The sequence below is a fragment of the Venturia canescens genome, chromosome 7, assembly GCF_019457755.1.
Source record: "Venturia canescens isolate UGA chromosome 7, ASM1945775v1, whole genome shotgun sequence".
Classification (NCBI taxonomy): Eukaryota; Metazoa; Arthropoda; class Insecta; order Hymenoptera; family Ichneumonidae; genus Venturia; species Venturia canescens.
Window position 1 is genome coordinate 9,963,590 of NC_057427.1, and position 22,366 is coordinate 9,985,955.

General features: G+C 44.6%; 1 protein-coding gene across 4 annotated transcripts in view; it reads left to right on the forward strand.

Moving 5' to 3' along the window:
• The first annotated feature begins 7,612 nt into the window (after window positions 1-7,612).
• Drgx (Dorsal root ganglia homeobox) overlaps window positions 7,613-22,366 on the forward strand; it is a 28,811-nt gene continuing 14,057 nt past the window's right edge. For 3 of the 4 annotated variants that reach the window (XM_043424964.1, XM_043424965.1, XM_043424966.1), the window contains exon 1: window positions 7,613-8,145. The gene's annotated coding sequence lies outside the window, so the exon portion shown is untranslated. The remainder of the gene's footprint in view (window positions 8,146-22,366) is intronic. The other variant, XM_043424967.1, reaches the window with a different exon arrangement.

Here is a 22,366-nt window from a genome sequence, read left to right on the forward strand (position 1 = left end):
ACCATACGCGTTAAAACGCTCCGAGAAGAACACCTAGAGTGGGAGAGAAAACAGGCGCACGCACTCTCTGAAAAGAGAAGGATTTTTGTCGTTGAATCGTATCGGGGAACTTGGCTTTTTATTTACTCCTGTTGCGAGAGAGCGCATGCGTTTCATTGCGGGCGTTGACGACAAATGCCCTAACACATCGGGAATAAAATAAGAAGAAGCGCGTTGCCCTCGCCCCGACGAGACTTTAATGCGACGTTAAATGCACTGGAGATAAGAAGGGAAACTGCCGGAATTTTAGAACAGCTTTGTACCGAAGGGCAGCAGCAACCGCCGCCGTATCTTTATTCCCAGTAAAAATATGCCCTTAAAAGTGTGCCGGGTTCGAGAGGAATATTATTTTATCGAAAAAAGTTGATTTAATCGATGATAGATTCTCGATTAAGATATTTTCAGCGGATGATTGTGATCCGAATATACATTCCCCGATAAGATACAGTTTGTTTGGATTTTTCATTGGGTCTCGCTTGCGCAACGTATGCGTAATACGACCGTCCGCTCGTAACGGACAAACAGGTGGACGTTTTTGGCACGCCATCTGAGAAACGAAAAATCAAGTTCCACGACTCGAGCGTTGATAAAGGAGGGAAGGACGGTTGCACGGTCGACAAAAAAGCTCGCGGCAGATAACCCGAACGAGTTGAAAAACCTTCCTCGAAGTCTCAGATGGCATTGCGAAACGTCGCAGGATAAGTCCCGGCGGTAGATACCGGGAATCCCTTTTTTGGATAAATTTTTTCCCACGTCTTCTCCCACGTCCCGGCGACGATGGAAATCCGGATTTTCCGGGTTGCCGAATCGACGACGAGGCACTCGCTCGAAATATTTTTACCCGCATTCCGCGAGCCTCTTTGTGCAGCGAAACCCCCCAAGTGAGGAACGCGAAGAAAAAAACGAAATTAACCAAAAAAATAGTGCACGAACTTTGAGGTTGTTGGAAGTTCGACTGTAGAATTGGAATGGGAAATAGCAGAGCACGGCCTTGGGCAACTTGTGCGGGATTGCAGTACAGCCAGATGGGGAGAATGAGAGGGACGGCGATAAGGAGAGAGGGGCAGCGAGAGAGAGTGGCGCGTCTGGGTGGCAGGTAGTTACCGAGTTAGCTGATTGGCCGCCTGGAGGGAGGCGAAGGGGTGCGTAATGGGCACGCCGTCGCTTCTGTACCGCGCCCGCTCTCTCTCTCTCTCTCTCTCACTTACTCCGTTCAGTCGATGCTCCAGGCTCGTAGCTCTAACCAGCAGCCCTCTCTCGAGTGCCGCACACCATAATGTCATAATAGAATAGCGATGTTAGTAATACCATCGCGGACATCAGCTCTATACACCAGGAACATATATACGATGTTATATCTAGCCTAGTGGCGATATACTGTACAGTAGAGTAGAGCTTGCTACACTGTCGATTGACTGGCCCGAGCGAGACTCGACCAATTTGCATCGAATTGTGTACTCGTTACGCCTCCATCTGTCCCATTCCGGCTGCGATCGCTCACGTTCTATTCCACCCCTGCATCCCTCTGCCCTCTGAATGTGCTTCTCTAACGCAGTAGTCGATTTGCTCAATAGTCCGACTGCGTTTAAAGGTGCTTTGTACAGAGTGGGCCGAAAATCGTTTCCAAAGTTCATTCAGCCGATGGGTTGTGGAATCCTGAAGACAAAAGTCCTTTCTCATTTTTCTCTAAGATGCACCGTTGATGAGATATCAAGAGATTTGTAGCGAGGCCAATCCGGTGCTGCGAGTGCGGAGCGCCTCGAGTGGGGGTAGGAAGCTACGCCCCCTAGCGCTGGGCTCGTACGCTCGACACGCCCAGTTCCGCTGCGCCGCTCGCCCGATTGGCAAGTACGAGTTTTCGTGAATATCTCGAGAACCGTTAACCGCAGAGAAAGATTTTTCAAGACTTTTCGATCCGGAATCGCGCGGGCTGTCGAGCTTCAAATTTTCGAGCGCGAAATTAAGGACAGCCTATGTATGAGCACACGGAAATGGCTCGAATCGTCGCAGCTCTTTTTTCACAGGTGATTCGGAGTTTTACGTATCACCGAACAATCAGCGTTGCTCGGACTCGTAGATGCGGGGAAACACGTACCGGAAACTCGATTACCCGATCGCCAGGATCGCTCGGAGCTCATTAGAATCGGTTCATCGATTCGCTCGACTGACCCATTGAATCGCTGGGATCTAACGTCGATTATTTGGCGAAGGCCGATTGGAAATAATGAAATATCAAAGCGATGGGGATTGATGGTGCTAAAAAGGCACTCAATCATCCGAACGAAATTATTATAGGAGCGTTTCGCCGAGCAACCAAGGCCCGTCGAGAAATCCACGATATCAATTACCTTCACGCTTCTATATCGCAGTCAGACCTGCGAGCTTCCGCCCACGAAGTTGGAAAAACGCACACATACCATCACAAGATCAGGGATTAACGAAACCCCGAAGGCTCAACCTCGAGATTTCCCGTCTAACCCAAATATATTTCTTTCAACATTTCAGACTCTATTACACGAGCAAACCCGGTCATCGCTCTCTCTCTCCCTCTCTTTTCTTGAGTTCAACGCTGCTGCATGTATCCTTCGGGATTTCAAAAATAAGAGGATTTCTCCAACGATTTTCATTAGATTTCACCGTACCCCCGAGCATCTACGTGAAAGTAAACGGCGCAGTAGGGCTGAAACTTCGTTTCCCATCGTTTAAATCCACTTTGTCAATAGATTCGTGAAAAAATATTGTTTTTCCTCGTTATTCCCGATGTGATATAATCGTCCCAAAACATCGGATATGAAAACGCTCTTTTTCGACGTTTCAAATTGGCGAGTGCGAACGAAATACAAAATTTCGAAGGGAAAAGTTCTTTGAGAATTTTATGCGCCAATTAGCTGCGGGAGAGTAAAACACGCGCGGAGTGGGGGTAGCGCGCCACGCCCATCCGAGCTCAACGGATTGGCTGTGACTGTTTGTTTAATAACCGACGAACGGCGCCTCGGAGAGAAAAATGACCAAATACTTTTCACGTCAGAATCTTGCAATCCAACTGTTATTACCAGTTTAGAAATGACTTTTGGCACGTCCTGTATTACGATATACGTATATACGTTTATACACGTAGATTCAGGGCACTGGAGTACACCAACTATTATTCTCAAGACCAGACATTGAGCCAGCGTCCCAAGAGGGATGGTAGGGAGGCTAAAGATCGCAGATTGACACACCAGGGATATCACAAGTGAGATGAACCGAGATGCGAGAGAGAAAGCCTCGCAAAGGATATTTCACTTTGACCGGTCGTTTGTCCCTCGTAATGCCCTGTCAAGCGCGACAGCCCTCGTTATATACTTTCAATCCAAACGCATTGAGCTTTCTGCTCAAGAAGAAATTTCATTTTCATCAAAAAATATTTTTATCAATTCGTAACAACGTTGGGAGAATGAGAGTGAGTGGAGAGATAATATGAATTGAGGAATTCAATTGAAAATAACCGGGGGAAAATGGACTTTGCAAAGTTACTTGGTCCTACAATGTCATTGACGTTCCATTGCTAATGAATTTTTAATTAAGGATTGTTACTGAGTTTCTCTCGGTTGGGAGATCGAACGAGTCGAATTCTCCAATCGGAAAAACACACAAAAAGTCGTTGAATATTCGATTCCTTCATCCGCAGGTTGGAGTGATTCACGACTTTGTTTATATTGACAGGTAGACTCGGGTCGAATCCAAGTACATTAAGTAACCTGTCGGAAGGATGGGGTTTTACGATCGAGAGTTGAACCCTCCTCGCGGTGACCCCGAGCGAACCCTGTCTGTTTGCTGTCATTCGTTGTGTCGTATTACGTCAAACGTCACCCTTAGTACTGCGTTTGTACCTCTAATCGTATTTCAAGGGTTCAATCTGTAAGAGAGTCTCGAGAAAAAAACTAGAGAATTTATCGTGATTGTACGGTGACGGAGGAGGTCGATGATGCGTATGATTGATCGGTTTCACAGTGAGTCGAATGAAGGACGATTCGAGCTTGAACGACTGTGAGCCATGCTGGAACCAGTCTCGACTCAAAATGCGGCAACGATTTTTTGGAACTCTTCTGATTCACAAAGGAGCGAACAAAGATTTAAATTGGAAGAGATTTTCTCGAAGTAGGAATGGCGAAGCAAGGGAAAAGCTTTTCGATATCGTTGGCGGTTCGTTCGCGAAGGAAAAGCGCATTGCTTTGGAGAATGTCGCCGGTTCCCGTCGCGCCATCTTCGTGCGAGCGACGGCATTGGAGTTCAGCGTTTTTTTAACGCTCCCCCTTCTTCACCTCTTCCTTCGCATTCGAACTCTCATCCTTCGTCCTTTTATCCGCTACTCCAGCAGCTTCTCTTTCTCCCCTCCGTCGCGTCTCCTCTCTTCCGCCCCCTTCCCCCTTTCATCCCCCTTAATGCCCCTCGTTGCATTTTAAATCAAAGCCCGGAGGTAACGCAATCACCAGGCATCACGACGCTTCCACAATTTTCTACTTTAAGCTACTTTATGTATTAGTATACCCAACCCCCCCTCGTATTTTATACACTACATCTCCTTTCGTATTTTATATGTTACGCGCATATATACAGTACACGCTGCAAGAGTTATCGTGACCCGAGAGCACCCGTTGTTTCGGCTCCAACAGGAATTTTCCTATTCCCAACACAAATATTTCGATAAAAGTGATATTTTTCCAGGATCTAAATGATTGTGTCGATGTACCAGCACTTGAGAGAATATTCCTCATTGTTAAGGTAGTTCATTCACGAAACGATTTTATTAAGAAAGTCTTTTGAAATTTTAGACAGAGTTTAAATGGGTAGTCGACTGACACGCGTATCAACTTTTAAAGGGTTCGTCTTATTGGTTATTGAGATAAACGTGTTTTTTAATATGAAGAAAAATACACATGGCTATAGGAATTATGCGTAAAAAATCGTTTATCTTTTCATATTACGAAGCTTATGAAAAACGTAGACAATAACAATGAAGTATATAATGAAGGTTTGGGAAAAAATTCGAGACGATTGTCTTACCGGTAACAAGGATGCCTTAAAGATTGAACGATACTGGTAATGAGCACTCGTATAACCTCACATTTGCTTATTTCAGCCCTTTGTTTCTTCTTGGCTTGGGCCATTCTTGTCATAGCCTTCCGTTTTTTATAAATACTTTTTTCTTGATTCATTTCCCGTTGTGTTTTCCCCTTGCGCTCTCTCGCGCGATTTTTTCCATAAAAAAAATACAGTATTTTCGCCAGGAATGAATGAAATTTCGGGTTCAGTCAGTGCAATGGATCTCCGATCAATTAATGGCTTGTAATTTCATTTGCCAAAAGATAAGTTGAAAAAATGTATTTACAATTATGATCCACCTTAAAAGTGCTTATAAATGCTTATATAAATCGTTGAGCGGTGTGCAGGGATTGAACGCAGTGTCACGAGCTGTCAATCGTTTCTTCCCGAAAGGGAATGAAAGGCAATGAAAGTGTATAGGTAATCGGTAATCATTTTCTACCGAATGAATCCTAATAACGTTGGGGACGAAAGTATTTGCGGCGTTGTTCTAGTCAGAAAAATGTTCGACGTGATAGCGGAGGACGATGAATCGTAGAATTTTGGCCAGAGATCGAACGGAGCGGATGATGAGGCCAACTTTTGTTGGGGTTTGCCAAAAAAAAAGTGGGAAAAACCTATGAGGAAAATCGGATAATAAGGTAGTAGAAGGGAAAATTGTGGAATAACGTTAACGGTTTTAGTTTTAAGTAGACACCGAGGGTGTGAACGAGCGTGTGTCTGTATCCGAGTCCGTGGTCTTTTCACATGTGTTGTAGTCCGGAGAGGTTGGAAGCGTGCGGCGAGCGATGTAATCCAGTCACCACGTAACGCGATTATCCTGCTGGAGCTCTATATCTCGTTCTGGCGCGAGAGTTGGTAACCCGAGTATCCCAAGAGATGGACCGAGGAGAGAGAAGGGGGGAGAGGTAGACAGGAGAAGAGGTCGGGGGGGAGGGGGGGGGGAGAAAATGAAGTGAACTTGAGGGTAGAAGTGCGAAACACGTAGTCGCTGGCTGAGCAATCGAATGTGCGCTCCTATACGTCGAAGCTTGAATCGTGTCAGTAGCTCTGAGCCTCATTACTGACAATTGCCTACCCAATCATCCAAATCTTACAGAAACAACAATTCATTTATCCGCGAAGAGCCTTAAAAGCGTCGTTAACTATACAAGCATCCCTTAAAAAAAAAAAGAAATGAAGAAATCTCCGAAGAAATCAACGATTCAAAGACACGAAAAATCCTAGTCTCATATCGAAAAAAATTGATAGAAACGTCTACTCGGATCAGGAGAAAGAATTGGGGAGGTTGAGAAAAAACGTGGAGAACATCGATGGAATTGAACCCTTCGCGTATCCAGAGAGCCACGAGGGTAAATAATATAAAAATATATATTGTCGCAAGGACAGGATACGTGGGTCTTTGCAGTGGTTGCTACAACGTGAAATCACTCTGCGGATGTCGAGAGTCGGGCGGCGAGAGAGAAACGGGTGAAGGAGCGAGGGGGTAAACACGATTTACACCGAAACGAGAGTAGTGTAAGCGGGTTGTGCAAGGCTGCTTCGAGCAGGAGGAATCAAGGCAGAGCCGCGGGTATGACTGTTTTTCCGCGACGACTATGAAGAGAGGATCGCTGAGACGCGAGAAAGCAGAGACGCGGAGAGGGAGCCGGCAAGACGGGGCGAGGAGGAAGACACACAACGCGAGAACACAAGAGGGCATGTGTTTGTCGTAGGACCATTTCGAAGAGGGGTTTGATGATGGTCCGCACGAAAGGAGGGGTAGCAGAGCTAAGGGTGTATTTGTCCAATAAAACCACCACGTGGATCTCCACCCCCGTCCCGCACTCGGAGGCTTCAGCGTGGCGAACTCCTGCGAGGAGGAAAACGCGGCATAGACGAGGGGGCGCATTCCTATATGTGTGCGGCTTCGACTCGTGTGTATCTGTCCGCGGATGAACACGCTCGCATACAGATATATAACAGCTAAAGAGACATATCAGATGATAGGAAGCCACTCCCACGCCATTAAAGGGGGGAATACGCGCATGCTCGGGCCCGCCTACAAAACGAGATCACGAGAGCCACGCTGCTTTTTCATCTGCGGTCGTCTCGTCTTCGCAGCTTCACACATCCGCGGTCCTGATATCGCCGGACTACGACGAGACTCCGACGCGACGAACACGACTAAAACTCTCGCGCGACTTTCCTGCTTCCTTTATTATCTCGATTATCGCGGTTGTAGATGGATTTCGAGCGTAACGTTCCCCTCGCTTATTGACCACGATCGCAACTCGAATTTCGACAAATTACCAATGACATTTTTTTCGTTACGGAGCCGCGAGGATTTTGCGACAGGAGACACCTCCTCGGGACTCGGATTCGCTACGGTACTGTTCCTGTTTTGAACTCTTGCTATTTTCAATCGATTCAGTGACGGACTCGGACGGAGTGTGGTGCTTCGGTTACGAGGGGGGATGAGAGAGTTTAAATCGTACTTGAATCTGAGAAAGTTTTGTACTTCTTGTGTTGCGTGAATCGCCCAACGGACTTGCCGGTTCCCACCTCTCGATTCTCGCCGATGTTTCAAGAGATCATTTTCGCTCCTATGATCGCTACCGTCGATCCCTTGATTTGAGGCCTCGAGTCGAAGGCGAAAAGTTGGAAAAAATTATCGAACAAAGCCTCAAAGATTGGTGGAGGAGAAGCCGGAAATTAGAGGAATTGTTTATCGAGGCAACGAAGTTTGGAAACCGCGGAGCGGCGGCGGCTCCTCGGCGGCTCAACGCCCCGAGCAGCCAACACGCCGTTTACCAAAATATCCTCGACGATAGCCAAGTGGTCCAACGCCGGCCTGACGAGGTCTGGAGATCTTGGGAGGTCCGCGGACTCGCGGAAGACATCGGTAAAGTGTTGTTCACTCACGAGTCCAGGATTCTCACCCCCGGTGCCGGTAGAGTCTCGCCCGGGGGCGACGGGCCTCCCGCGAGCCCACCCAACTTGCATTACAATCCGCCTAATCACAGTCCAACCCTTGTCAAGGTATGTTTCATACGATTTTATCGTTAATCTTCGCCCTCGAATTGTTGTCAAAACTCCAGCTCAGAGTCCGACTGTCTTACACGTTCGTTGAGCTACGATTCATTCGTCGAAACCAATATTTAGTATGCGGGCAAGAAACGCGTCGTATCGACGCGGTGATTTATTGAGTTTGGAGAAACGAGCGTCACACGAAGCTTTTCCGTCGAAGGAACTATCGTCTCATAAAAACTTTCTCGCTCAAAAATAATGAAAAGAAGGCAAAGCGGAAAAATTGTGCTGTCCAATGGGACTTCTTTGAGTATTTGCTTGAATTTTTATGTCAATTCGTCGAGGATCGAAGTATATCGAGCTATACCGTAACGCTTCCCGATTGAAACATTTTTTTGGACATTTTCGGTCAGTGGGACTGCGAGTGCGGGGTTTTGGAACGGTGCGTGAGGTCGTACGAGTTGATTAATCGAATGGTAAATGCGCGTACTTAGAGGGAAGAGGGAAAAATAATTAATGAGCAACAGGGCGAAGCAGTTCGTGGGTTTGCGAGATTTTTTCGATCTCCTCGAAAAACGAGACTGCAAGAAAGAGAGAGAAAGGAAGAAAGAGGAAGAGCGCCCAGGTCGCAAGTGTGCTCCAAAGTTTTCTGGTGGGGAATTCATGACGTAGAAAGTAGATTCGACGATGATGGGTATAAGGGTGACTGTCAAGAATGGTTTTCGTCAAGCAGCGAGATCCGCGAGACTCCGGCGGCCCAAAACCCTGGGCGAAAGTCTCTTCGCTCCCCACGGGAAACTCTCTGGGCCGAAAGCACAGCTGTCTGCGAGCTAAGCTTTCCTACGACAGCAAAAAGCTCGTCAAAACTTTTCCTCCACTCTTTTTCCGCTCACATACACACCCGTCCGCGTATATACACGTTTGTATTTTCGGGATTGAAAAATTCGGATTCTTTCAGAAAAAAAAACGGAATTTTTAAACATGCGGAAACTTTTTGAGCGCGTGTCAAATTCTTTGGCTAATTATTTCACTGATTTTCCCATTTAAAATCCCCTGAACAAGAGTCCACAAGAACGCGCGATATTCCTACGTGAAAAATCAATGGAGCGTAATGTAATATTTGAAATTTAATGCGAAGAGACACTCGAATGAAGATTAGTCAATTGGCCGCTCCGGAGATCGAGAGATTGAACGGGGGTTCCCGAACAAACACCGAAGCCTCGGACGAACAGGGCGGGGGGGATCGAGGGTTAAGCCGAGTCTCAACCTGGCGCCTGGAAGGTTGTCGAATACCAATAAACAAATATGACCCAGAAAATGATAACGAAAGGCGCGTGAAGAATCGTAATTTTCGGGGGCCGCTTACGCGATCGAGGTTCATCATCACCGTAATTAGGAGAAACTTGGCAGACGTAACCGAGGCTTCGCGAAGTAGGTAAAGTGAAGGGGAGATAAAAAATAGTGGAAGAAAGGGGGAAGAAAAAAATAGCCCGGCGAGAGAGCTCTGGAGGAGAGTAACCGGGGAAAGAAAGCAGAAAAGAAGAGAGAAGCTTCTCACAACTCAGTTGCTCGCGCGCCTTCTGTCTGCCGTCCAATCCTGCCAAGTTAACCTCATTAATAAATTAATTAGATATTATTGTGTTGGCAGGGCGGCAGCTGCGGGTTGTCAAGCCACGGAATCTCTCTTTGCCTCCCTCGCGGACGTTTCGTCCTCCGAATAAGACGAGAAAATAAAGAAAAAAGTGAAACGACGCGAGAAGTTAAAGAAGTTGAAGATGAAGATGAAGGATGCTGCGCGAGCCCGCAGATCAGAGAAATATACGGACGCATGCACATATGAGCATTCGCGTTTAAAAAGGGGTCGAGACCCGCGGTTTGCCCCGACGCAGTGTGACGTCACCACACTACACAAACTCTGTCTCCTCACCCGCGTGCCCGCCTTTGTATCCACCACCATCGTATATAATAACGCTCGATCCGTCCTCATCTCGGTCTCCAACTCTTATAAAATTTAATCAACCGAAAGATCTCTGTGTAACTGGTGCGTGATCGAGTAAGCGAGCAATCATTTTCACGCGTTTCGACTCCAGTGATGACGGAGTTGAAAGTATCTTTTTTCTATTCGCTCTCAAAAATCCTCAACATTTTTTTTTTTTCACTTTTTTTACAAATGTATTTTGCCATTTCTGTCTTGATCGTGCTTCGAGAATCGTTTTAATATTTTTATCTCGTTGGGAAACATTTCGAGGGAATTGAAACGAAAATAATTTTCGAAATTTGAACCCAATTCGTAAGCAAACGTTTACTTTCTCTTGCGGTGCTTCGACATCGTCGAAATTTTTGCTGTAAATATCAAAAGGAAAATGCGGCTGCTCGAAATAATCCCCTTGGAAACGTGTTCGGTGGACAACGCGGCGAGAAAAATTGACGAGTAAAAACGGAAATCTCGTTAAGGCAATAATTTTGATTCATCATCGACGTTAGAACCGGATTCGTAGAGTAATAGATACAGACGAAGCACGTCGCGGATTGGGAGGAACGAGAAGGACGATAATGAGAGACGAAAAGCATACGCGAAGCGGCATTATCGCGTTCCGACGAAATGCGTGTGGCATACACACAGGCATAAGCATTAAAGTCTGTAGGGGGCCAGGATTAGGATGTCGGCCATTACCGCGCGTCACTGACCGTTTATTCTGCGCCGCGCGACTGCGAATGTTCGCGTCCGCGTGTGTCCACTACTTCCTTTCCACCTATATACACTCTTACGCTCCACAGTCTCATCTATTTTAGATGATAACTCAAAATCTTTGTTTTAAAGGAAACCGAGAAAAGGAACGTTGATATTCGCACTGGGGAATCGAAGGAAGCTTGCGGGGCCGGAAGTACCGCGCACGAATCTTCGTCCCGTGAATTGGCGATGAGCGAATTCGCGATTCTTTTTCATTATTATTTTTTAATTTTATCGTCAGTGTCGATAGGAATTTTGAATTTTGGTTTTTCGATGTTGAAAATGGGTTGGGAAGCGTGCTCGTCCAATCGTGGATGACAAAATCGGTTTCATTATTGGCGGCGCGATTGTCGATGATTTGAAAAAGTTAAAAACGAAGCTTTGCAACTTTTTGATGAGATTTAACGAAGGGACTGTGGGGAACAAGGAAAACCGGCATTTTGCGAGTGTGCCAATCACTGAGTGGCTATTTCAGAAAATATGGAAATTGAGAGAGTTAGAGAGGAGAGAGAGAAGCTCGTTTCATGAATAATTGGCCGCGTCACAAATGAATTTGACGATCAGCGGAAAACGGCTAGTCCGATCGGCGAGAGAGGGTGGCTCGGGGTCGAATTGGGGAAGGAGGCAAACGATTGGGCGACATAGCTCGGCTCCGCGGAGGGCGCGCTCTTTACCTTTCATTTATTCAAAGCCCACAGCGTTGCATCGAGAACGCGGCGAATCCATGGATTTGCAAACCGCCTTAACCCACCCCCTTATTCTCCCTCGCCGCCGATCTCGTTTCACACATTCCTCCCAAAACCAAGTCCAAAATGCGAATCGTCCTTCCAACGAGAAAAGATCTTCGCAATCATCCTCCGCTCATTTAAGGTAGTTCATGCACGAAACGATTTTATTAAGAAAGTCTTGAAATTTAAACAGAGTTTAAATGGGTAGACGACTGAGTCGCGTATCACATTTCAAAGGGTTCGTCTTATTGGCTATTGAGATAAACGTCTTTAAATATGAAGAAAAATACACATGCTGGCTACAGGAATTATGCGTAAAAAATCGTTTATCTTTCCATATTACGAATGAACGCTTCTTACGAAGCTTATGAAAAACGTAGACAATAACAATGAAATATATAACGAAGGTTTGGGAAAAAATTCGAGACGATTGTCTTACCGGTAACAAAGATGCCTTAAAGATTGAACGATACTGGTAATGAGCACTCGTATAACCTCACATTTGCGTATATTTCAGCCCTTTGTTTCTTCTTGGCTTGGGCCATTCTTGATAAATGAAATTTCGGGTTCAGTCAGTGCGATGGATCTCCGATCAATTAATGGCTTGTAATTTCATTCGCCAAAATATAAGTTGACAAAATGTATTTACAATTTCGAATCAATAACTCTGACATGAATTTAAAGTGATCATATCTTTAATAGGAAGTAAAAATCGGTCCAATTTAGACACCCATAAAAACCGATCCTTCAGGCATGATCTACCTTAACAATTGTTTTTGACTGTTTTTTAAAAAAAAACGTGAAAAATTGATGCACTTTTATGAAAATTCGTCCATTTTTATCGATTTTCGTAAAAATTATCAGCGCCCACCTGACGAAATTTCAATAAACGATGAATTCGGTAGCGATGATTCAATTTGCACTGGACGCCAAAAGTGTAACATTCAAAATGTGTGTTTTTAGTCGGCAATATAAGATTTTTCGCGTAGGGAAAAGGTAAAGAGGGCAAAGTTCCGATTGCAGACGAATTTGGTGTGTAAGGTAGCTCCTGGTTGAGAGTAAAACGTCGTACACGTGTGTGTGTGAAGAAGCGAAAGGGGCACTCGGAGTCAGTCGAGTGGAGAAGAGGTTGAGAAACGTGCTGAGAATGAATGCGTTGGAATGAACGGTTAGCCGGTTGGACAGAGTTTACTGGACGAGAGTGTTCAAAAAGCGAGTGAAATTCGGAGAAACGAGGAAGAGAAATAAACTCGGAAAAATATAGAATAGAGATGACTAGGAAGGACATTAAATCAGAAAGAATAAAGAAACGGGGATGAGCGAAAGCTGAGAGCAAAATGAAAAGGAATGGAGGAGAGAAAAACAAAAGTACAAGGACGAAAGGGAAAAGGCGCAAAGAAAAGTAAAAGGCGAAAACGAAAAAAAGGATGAAAAAAGAGCGTCGCCGCTCATGCGAGCAAGTTTTAGGACTTGGAATGTATGCGTGTTTGCTTCGCAAGTACGAATATACACGTGTAAAAGGCCCTTGCCCTCAGCGGCCCTTGCACGCTACTGTATTATTGCACGGCCGTAAATTTTGCCCGGAAAGCGATTTAGCAAGGAGCGCGAAGCGTCGGGAATAAATCTTGGAAAAGTCGAAAGGCGTAAAACTCGAGAAAGGATGAGCTCCTCGGCTCTCTCGCTTTCTCATTCGCTTAGAATGGAGGAAAAACTGAGAGAATAAATTGAAAAGGACTATGTGCCTGTTTCGTTATATTTACAAGCGTTCCGCTGCCTCCTCGTGACCCATCGCACCTCACATCTATTCTGTTTTCTATGTAGTAATTCGAACGATGATAAATTCGATAAAAAATGGATGAAAACTTCGTAGACCAACTATAAATATCGAAGGGAAAAAATTTATTGTAACTTGCCATGGCGCGTAACGCCTCGAGGAAAGAATTTAACGGTGAGTTAATATCGAAAGGAAAAATATATTATAATTTATCATATATACGCGTATAATACCTTAAACGAGAGAACATAGTTTGCAGATATGTGTCTAGGGATGGTTTGTGTTTGAGGGTTGTAACAAGCCGAATCGTTGTCTAGAGAGCGCGGGGGGCGCGACATATTGGACGAAATTGGTGCATATCAAACAGGATGGCAATTGGAATATAGCGAGCTCGGGGATCCCGTTCTGATATGCCTTAACACATACATCTATACATTTACGTACATAAATCTATATAGAGATTAGTGTCTATAGGTATGCGAATGAAGGATGGGCATGGCCCTGGCAGGAAGCGAAGAGGGATGGCGAACGTGGGTAGGGGTTGGTTGGCTTGGTTTCTGGTGGTGTTCCACCATTGAAAATGGTGCCCTCGGGGCTAAACCATGTTCCAAAACCCTCCACCCTCCTCCTCCTCCAAAGAGTATGCGTGAGTACACATCGAGCCAGCCGGCTTCCTCAGTCTCATCCCCCAATCATCCCCTCTTACCACCAGCGAAAGCCAAAGAGACTCTCTCGACTGGAAAATTCTCTTCCACCGTGAGGAAAAAGCTCTCCTCCAGGTTTCCCTCGCTCAACATTTTTCAAAATTCGCACTCCTGCACGAGAATCTTTTTGAAGATTCTACTGCATAGGCGATCGGGTTTAAAATATAGTCGCGAGATTGACTTTTTTCGCTTCGAAAAAAACACTTCGGTCATAAAAATTCTTTGATCGAAGTAAACGAGCGAGAATTCATTCGAGTTTTGATGAGTTCTTCAGAGAATATAACGAAAAATGACATTTTTCAATCTGTCGTAGAAATGAGACTGAAAACGCCCAAAAAAAACGGTTTTATCAAAGTTTTGCACCGAGCTACAGAGCAGTTCGACACGATTTCTTCGTTTTCTGCTGACGTACAAAAATAAAACCAGAAATTTGAGTTCGCAACGTCGAGTTAAAAAAAGTCGTGAAAAGTTGGTTTTTCGTAGCACAAAAATCCAGAGGATGAAAAGAATCAGTGACTCCCCATGCTTTCGAACCTAAATCCCCGAAATGTTCGATTTCAAGCCAAATTCGAGGGAAAATACGTCGAGCCTAAAATTATATCTGTATACAGAGAAATGAGAGTAGCACGCGGTGCACCAATTGAGCTCGTTGAATCTGTGCCCCGAGCCACGCGGTTACGTATGCCTTCGATGCATCAAGCACGAGAGAGAGAGAGAGAGAGAGAGGGAGAAAGAAGGAGATAAAAGAGAGAAAGAGTGCGAGCGACTGTTACAGATGAGCTCTATCGAGCTTCGAGTCTGATCCACTCGTGATCGATGAACGCCACGTTAATTCACTGTACGTATCTTCATACGAAGAGAGAGAGAGAGAGAGAAGGAGAGTGTGACGGAGTACGCGAGCACACATTCGAGGGTGTAGAGATGCAAGAAAGCAAACCAAACAAACTCATCCGTGTAATTGGCAAATTGGCAGATTAATTCAATCAATGTGATCATGAAGCCAATATGGCTCTTTGCTTCTCCGCAAGGTTCGTGCCAGTGGCAAAACAGCACGTCATCGCAGTTTCGATAATCACTTTATTTCTTCTCAATAGCCAATGAAAAATCATCGTGAATGATTTTTTTCTTGCTTTTTTTTTGCATATCATAACACGAGCGATGGCGATGCAGTAATTGAGTATCTAAATCGATCAATTGTGACGATTAGATTTTCAAATCTGAGACAAAAATTTTGGGAACGCGGTCATACATTTTTTCGGGCTCAACATTCTCCTGTCTTTTGTCCACAACTCTTTTTTTCCATTCATTTTTTTCATCGTTGTCCAACGAGAATGGAAAAAAAAAACTCCGAAACTTCCGAAGCTGAATGTTTTAGGCTGGAAATAACGTTAAACTATAATGGAGGCTCGAAGCGTCCGATTAGGGCAGATTCTGGATAAAAACGTTTCCTTTTTTTTTTTTAAAAAAAAAGCATATTTTTCGTTTTTACGGAAATGAATAAACGAATCACGCCCGAGAGGAAACAAAATCCCGGCCCCCCTGGTTTGTTCGACGGAATCGCAAAATTCAATTGGCAAATACATATATGCGCGGTGTTCACTTGTGGTATTAAATCTGTAATTCGAGAGAGCGATCATATTATTTCCGAGGCTTCCAATGAGAGTTGTGCAAACCCATACGATTTATATACACGTAAAATATGCAAAGTGGTATTTCACACCCTCAATTTTCATTCGCCCCTCGATGTCTCGTCCAAAAAAAAAGAGAAAAAAAAATTTGTTTTCGAAGCCGTATCAACAATTTCACGTTCGCTTCTTGGTGGAGGAAAAAAACGACCTGAGTACAGAAAAATGATGCGTTTGAAGTCGCAGCTGAAAACTAATTAGGCAGACTGACTGGAAAAAAAAATTGAAAATTGACAAACCATCGACAAAAAAGCCACGAAGTTTGTTTCATTTTTTTGAGTTATCGAAGGTTGACGCGAGCCAAGGGTGTTATTGGGAAACGAGTGCGATAACGTTGAGCCGTAAATAAAATGTAAATAAAAGCGGTGGAAAAGCCGCAAACGCAATGAAATGAGTGGGAGAGAAGGAAGGAAAAGAGAGGAATAGAAAGAGTGAGGAATGAAAATGAATGAAAAAAATAAACAAGCCCCCGTCGTGAAGTGATTTTCCGTTCGGTTCGCTCTGTAAGTGTTCTCCTCGTTGGTGGGCCCCTCTGGTTGTTCTTGGGATACATAAACAACGTTAGAAAACGAGAATGGGATCGATGGACCGCGTGCACATCAGACGAGCTTCGAAGGGTTGTTAGTTGGCGAACGTGTGACTGGAGCAGAAAAGATAAAAGAGGGAATGGGAAATAAACACGCAGAGAAAGAGCGAGCGAAAGAAAGGGAGGAAAACCTTTTCTTCCCTCTCTCCCGCCACCTGGGGAAGACGGAGAAGGAGAAAGGGAGAGTGCAAAATGTAATGCGGCGGAATCGAGTGCCGGGGGCGCAGCGAATGTCGGGTTTTGTATCGAAGAGAACACGAAGTTGGCACGAGGAGACAGAGAACGAACGAGATATAAAGTAAAAGAGGGTAGTCGAGTGGCTTCCCCCTCAGGGGTCTCCACTTCTGAAGTCAACCCATAAGAGCGACTCCAGCGAGAGAAAGAGAAAGAGAGAGAGAGAGCAGGGAAGTAAAACAGGGGTGTATTCCGGAAACGAATCGGAATCTCAATGGTCTCTCCCTTTCTACCGAAGCAAGACCCTTTGGGAAGATATCTGTACAGTTGGTTGACTCCCTGAGTGAAGCTTCTCAAACCTCTCGGTTTGAGACACTCTTGTGTCTCAAACCACCCGTAATGTATACGAAATACGCTCTCGCCTCTGTCCTCCATATCTGCGTCTTCGAATAGTCCCAGCCTCTCAGAGAATATACGCTCTGCTTCTGTCTCTTGTATTATATAGTTTTACTGATATTGGCCCAAGATAGACGCAACGACCTGTAACCCAATCTGCGAGAGCGAGTCGAGTACAAGAAGCTCTGTGTGTATGTGCGATACAAAATGGAGTGCAGATTCGAGGAGGATAAGAATCCTCGACGGTGTAGACTCTTTGGAATTCATTCATGTATTCTCTCCTCTCCTCTCCTTCTCTCTCTCTCTCTCTCTTTCTTTCGATTGTCAAAACATTTATTTTCATTTGGTTAGTTAAAGTGAAGATTTTCGGTCGACATTTACGTTCAATTTGTAATGCTTATATTTTGCTTAACTTATTGAGAAAGAGAGAGAGAGAGAGAGAAGGAGCACTGACGAAGGAAAGATCTCACAGCGCAAGCCCGAAGCATATGGAAAGTTAACCCCGATTAAATGCGTTAACTCGTCGACGAACACTACACAAACTGTTTCTCAGTTAGATGAGCTTAACCAAAATACATTACGCTAAACAGAGTCTGCATGCGCCCCGATCCGGGATCGCGAAGGCCAACACAACTAAGAACTACGAACATCGGATCACACACTCTGAGACACACACACGCGCGCACGCGCGCGCGTGTACTCATAAACTTCGTGCTGGTCTTCAATCAGCCTCAATTTAATAACTATATAATAGGCAGAGGCAACAAATTCATATTAATAAAGCTCGTGAAACGTGCTCGGCCACAATATTTTCGGCCACTATCCGGGTTGATGGTAAAACACGTTGATTTTGCTTGATGAAAACATTCGAATGGAAGTTTCTTACTCTCTCCTAATTACTGTGAAGCGTTTATTATCCCCTCCGTATGGGGATTTCAAATTGGGCTATTTGACGAAGGATTCAAGATTAACATGGCCCATCGCTCGCTCTCGGTCACGAAAGAGTTTGAGAAAAGAGGATAAAAAATTGTGGGGTCATAAGATTATTAAATTGTGTCCCATTGAGAGAGTAAAAATGCGATGATGAGGAGCTGCTGCTGCTGCTGCTCTGCCGGGAAGGGGGAGAAAAGAAAGACCCTTTAACGCGTTGCATCCAATTTGTGCTGGTTAATTAATTCCCAGCAATTTTGTGTTGTCGTTGCAAGCGGACAATCGCCAGTTGACCAATCATGCGTGCGTGGTGGTCGGTCACAAGCCAGACCGGCAGCAAACTAGGAAAGCTACTCTCCGCACCACACATTGGCCCTAATGAAATCTTCTTTAATCGCTCCCGACGCCGGGAATTGATTTAAAACTGTACGTTATTGCAGTTACTGACACAAATATCGTTCGCGCTACCCCATAAATAAGACGTACAAACTCTTTTTTTCTTGCCACTCAAAGATCGTCGGAATTTCTACATTTTTTTCACCACCCCGCATAAATGCTCAGCAACATTTTCAAACTTTTTTTCTCTACTGAGATTCGCCTGAGGATTTCCACTAGATTTTTACGCACTGCACATCAATCCGGCTTCCTCCGGTCTCATCCAAAAATTCATGACCCAAACGTTCCGTGCCATCGGAATTTCCGGATATTCGTGATGCACTAATCCCATGAAAAAAATTTTTCATGCAAATTGAAATAAAATTTTCAAGAATTTTACCATTATTTTATGTGCAAGAGCTTTTTACAGCTCAAATCTAATCTCCGTTGTCATAAAAGGAGGGGCGGTCAAATCAGTTTTAAAGATTTTCTGGACCGTGGTCCCGATGTGCAAAAGCTTCTCGGTAGAGCTCGAACAAATACCTCATTAATGCGTGTGCGAATCGAGGTCTGACATAAATATCCCAACATATGCACAAAATTTCATGATGTCAAAATAACCCAATGCAAATTATCCCCCGTACACAAATTAATCAAATAGTATATACAAAATGGGTATAAGAAATGTGAAAATAGTTTGGGAATATGTTGATATGAGGTGCATTTCTGTGTATGATTATTATCTTTAAGGTCACATGCTCTCATCACACTCATGCAAATTTGCATTTCGAATTTTCGAAACTTTTTATTGCATCCATGAATGTGTGGAATTAATCTTACAACGAGACTTTTTAGGGGTAGCAGTTCCTTAGTTATCGAATAGAATCATTTAAAAAATTGAAAAATCAAGTTTTATTATAGAAAAATGCTGGCGAAATTGAAGAAATAAATTCTGAAGTTCTCGACACTTGAAATTTTCGTGAGTGCAAACTTGCACCAGTGTCGTGTCTACGAGTTATGGATTATTTTTGTGGATTATTATGAATCACTCAGAAAAAATAAAAGTGGAACAAATTGTTCGTGGAGACGATGGTCGCACAAGCAAAAGTACCGGGATCAAAACAAGAGAATTGTAAATATTGTTGCTTCTATTACCGATTATTTGCGTAATAATTTTTTTGTTTCCGATCGAAAAAATATATTTTGGGGCATAACGTCACATATGCTTGTGTTGAAATTTACAATTTTATCCGTGCCACACGAATACACGATCGTATGTTCGAAGTGTTTAGTTAGCAGCAAAGCTCCTGTAATGCGTGACGTGAAAATACGAAGTCCGAATATCGATTCGAGCACCGGTGGGAAGCTCCGGCGAACAAAAATGTGTGAAAAGCCATCTCCTCGACACTGGAAATAGATTTTCAAAGGCTTAAGGAGGGTGGCTAGGGACGATACAATGTTGCCATGCTAAACCATGTAAAATACATTAAAAATTTCAAAATGATAAGAATTTAATAAAATTTGGTGAACATATTCTTTAGAGTTAAATTTGACAATACAAATTTTTTAAGATTTTTCTTCTGTACAGTTATCGAGTAATTGATCACTAAAGTTCACGTGTATAAGCATAGCGTTTCCATATATATAGGTATACATTCCGGGCATAAGAAATCTGCTTTAATGCGTAATTACTCGATAACTAAGCAGAAGAAAATTTTGAAAAAAATGGTGTCTTCGCACTTGATGTTGAAGAACATTATCACCAAATTTGATCAATTTCTTATCAATTTGACGAACGTAGCCACCCTCCTTAACGTCACAAAAGATTTCGATAACCAGATTTGCGTGCAGCACGGAAAAATTTCTCGCCTCTTCACGTTACAGTCCGAAAATCGATGTTCCTCAAAGCAAACCTGCTAGTGACTAAAATCCCATTGTATACTATTTATTCGTTTGAAGAGTGCCCGTTAACCCGATAAATTTGGAACAACGAGAATCGTTCTTGCATGTGACAAGTGTTACGTCCGTCTTGGATAAGTTGCCGCGGCACTACAGAGGCGCAAACAAAGAGCCAATTACGTAATTATCCCTTTTAATTGCACGAATATCCCGGGCGAAGTCGACCAGCCGGTTGAACGCGAGCGGGACAATGTTTTTTATTATTTTTAATTTTTTTCCCAGACACTAAGCAGCCAGCAGTATTGGAAGAGCGCAATGGAAGGAAAAATAATATCCTTGCAACGTCGAATTATTGGCCATTTGTGAAACTGTCAATTACCGGTAGCGTCTGACAAAGGCGCGCAGTGTAAATTGACGCCGAGCTGGGAACGAATGCTCGGCACTCGAGATTGTCGTCGCGTGCCGAATTATTGGATGCTGACGTAATTCGGTTGTCGGGGCGTTGCTTTTGCCGATTGCCGCTGTCCAGTCCCATTCGTTATTGGCCAATTATACAATTAACGAGATAGGCCAGGATAAATGAGCGGTGAAATTGTGACGCGAATCTCCACTTAAACTTTTCTCCCTAATACTCCGCAATCGACATAAAAAACCTCCGAATTGTGGCCCAGAACGAAAAAAGCTGTGCGAATGCTCGAACGAAGAGTGTCCACTTTCATTGAAATTCGTTCGTTCCTCGATTCCCTCGGAGCTGGTCCTATCGATGGAAAATCAGCGTTTGAGCAAAGCTCATCGTCGATTATACGAGACCCGATTTACCTGCGTAAGGAAGTCGCGCCCCGCAAAAGGAGGTCGACAGCAGCCCCGAGTTTGATGAAACACATCGGGACGCAGGCCACATGCCACGCGTTCGCCAAAAACAAACCCTTCGAGTGTTTTATCCTGGCGGAGGGCGAGCGGCGAAAGGGGGACGAGCGAGCGCGAGAAACGATGTTCTCTCGATCGCGTTTAGTTAATGGTCTATGCTGGTTAGCCGACCGCACGAGTATGCGCGGAGTGTCGATAGGGCAAGGCTTCGTCGAGGGGTGGGGAATAATGTTCCGAAAAGAGGGCACCCCGCGGCGCGGTGCCCCACGGATGGATTAGCCTCGCTACATTTCTTCCCTTATGTCGACGCGTATGTCTAGCTCGCACTTTTAACCCCCCCTGCACAGCACAGAAGCCATCGAAAGGGTGTTGTTTGACCTTCGCCTCATCCCTCCAAATCGAAAAGTAAGCATGATCGGAGCTCGTGTAGACACGCAGCAAAACACATTGCGGTGGCGAGGAGTTTGCCTGGTTTAATGGGCCGCTTGGAAACACTCGAAAGCAGAATGTTTATCATCGAGCAATAGATTGGGGCATGGTTTAACAGATTTGCAAATATTCATGGGGTTTTCAAAACGCGGTAGCTCGCGGAGCCGATTAATGGACGGGGATCAACCGCACGAGCACATACTTGCGCTCGAGGCAGAATGATTTTGAAAGTTTGTCTGCAGAGTGAGCCGAGAAATGAGAAGCACGAAAAACTAGGAAGGAAACCGACGAGTGGGAAATCGGACGTAAAATTAATGTGCACCGAACGAATTGAAAACGTTGAAGAGTCGAGAGTTATTGTTCAGAGTTACGGAATAACGGATTCGTGATCATTTCTTGAGATATTAACGCCGAGTTATGTAACGAGAAACGGAGATATATGGCTGCTCCAACTTGGCCAACAAAGGGAGCTCTGCAACAAAATTACTCGAGAATTTGGTTAAGTTTCGTCAGCAATTACTTTTGATATCCGACACGCGGGAGTAATTGCGTCGACGAGTCGAGAGTCCTACGGGCTTGGAGCTTTGGAACAGCATTGAAAGAGAGAGGCAGCAAAAGGGTGGATGCTCGGGACAGAGCGAGAGAGAGGGGCAAGTAGCGAGGGGAAACGGAACGGAGCGGGGATAATAATCCGCTAATATCAATTTCAAATTTCAATTAGTATCATCTCAGCGGCTGGTGCGCTCTCGGGGTACTCCCCGAACGCCCGTAGCAGCACGCCATGATCTAAAATTCAATTTGTCCCTTCGTGTAACGCGGACAAGTACGAGAGAGAGAGGAGCGAGACGGAGGCGATGCACGTACACGGAAATGCGTTTGTGTGAGAATGGAGCAAGTGGAAACACAACGCGATGTTTTGCCTTGCTTCCAAAACTTTCAAACCTTTCACATATAG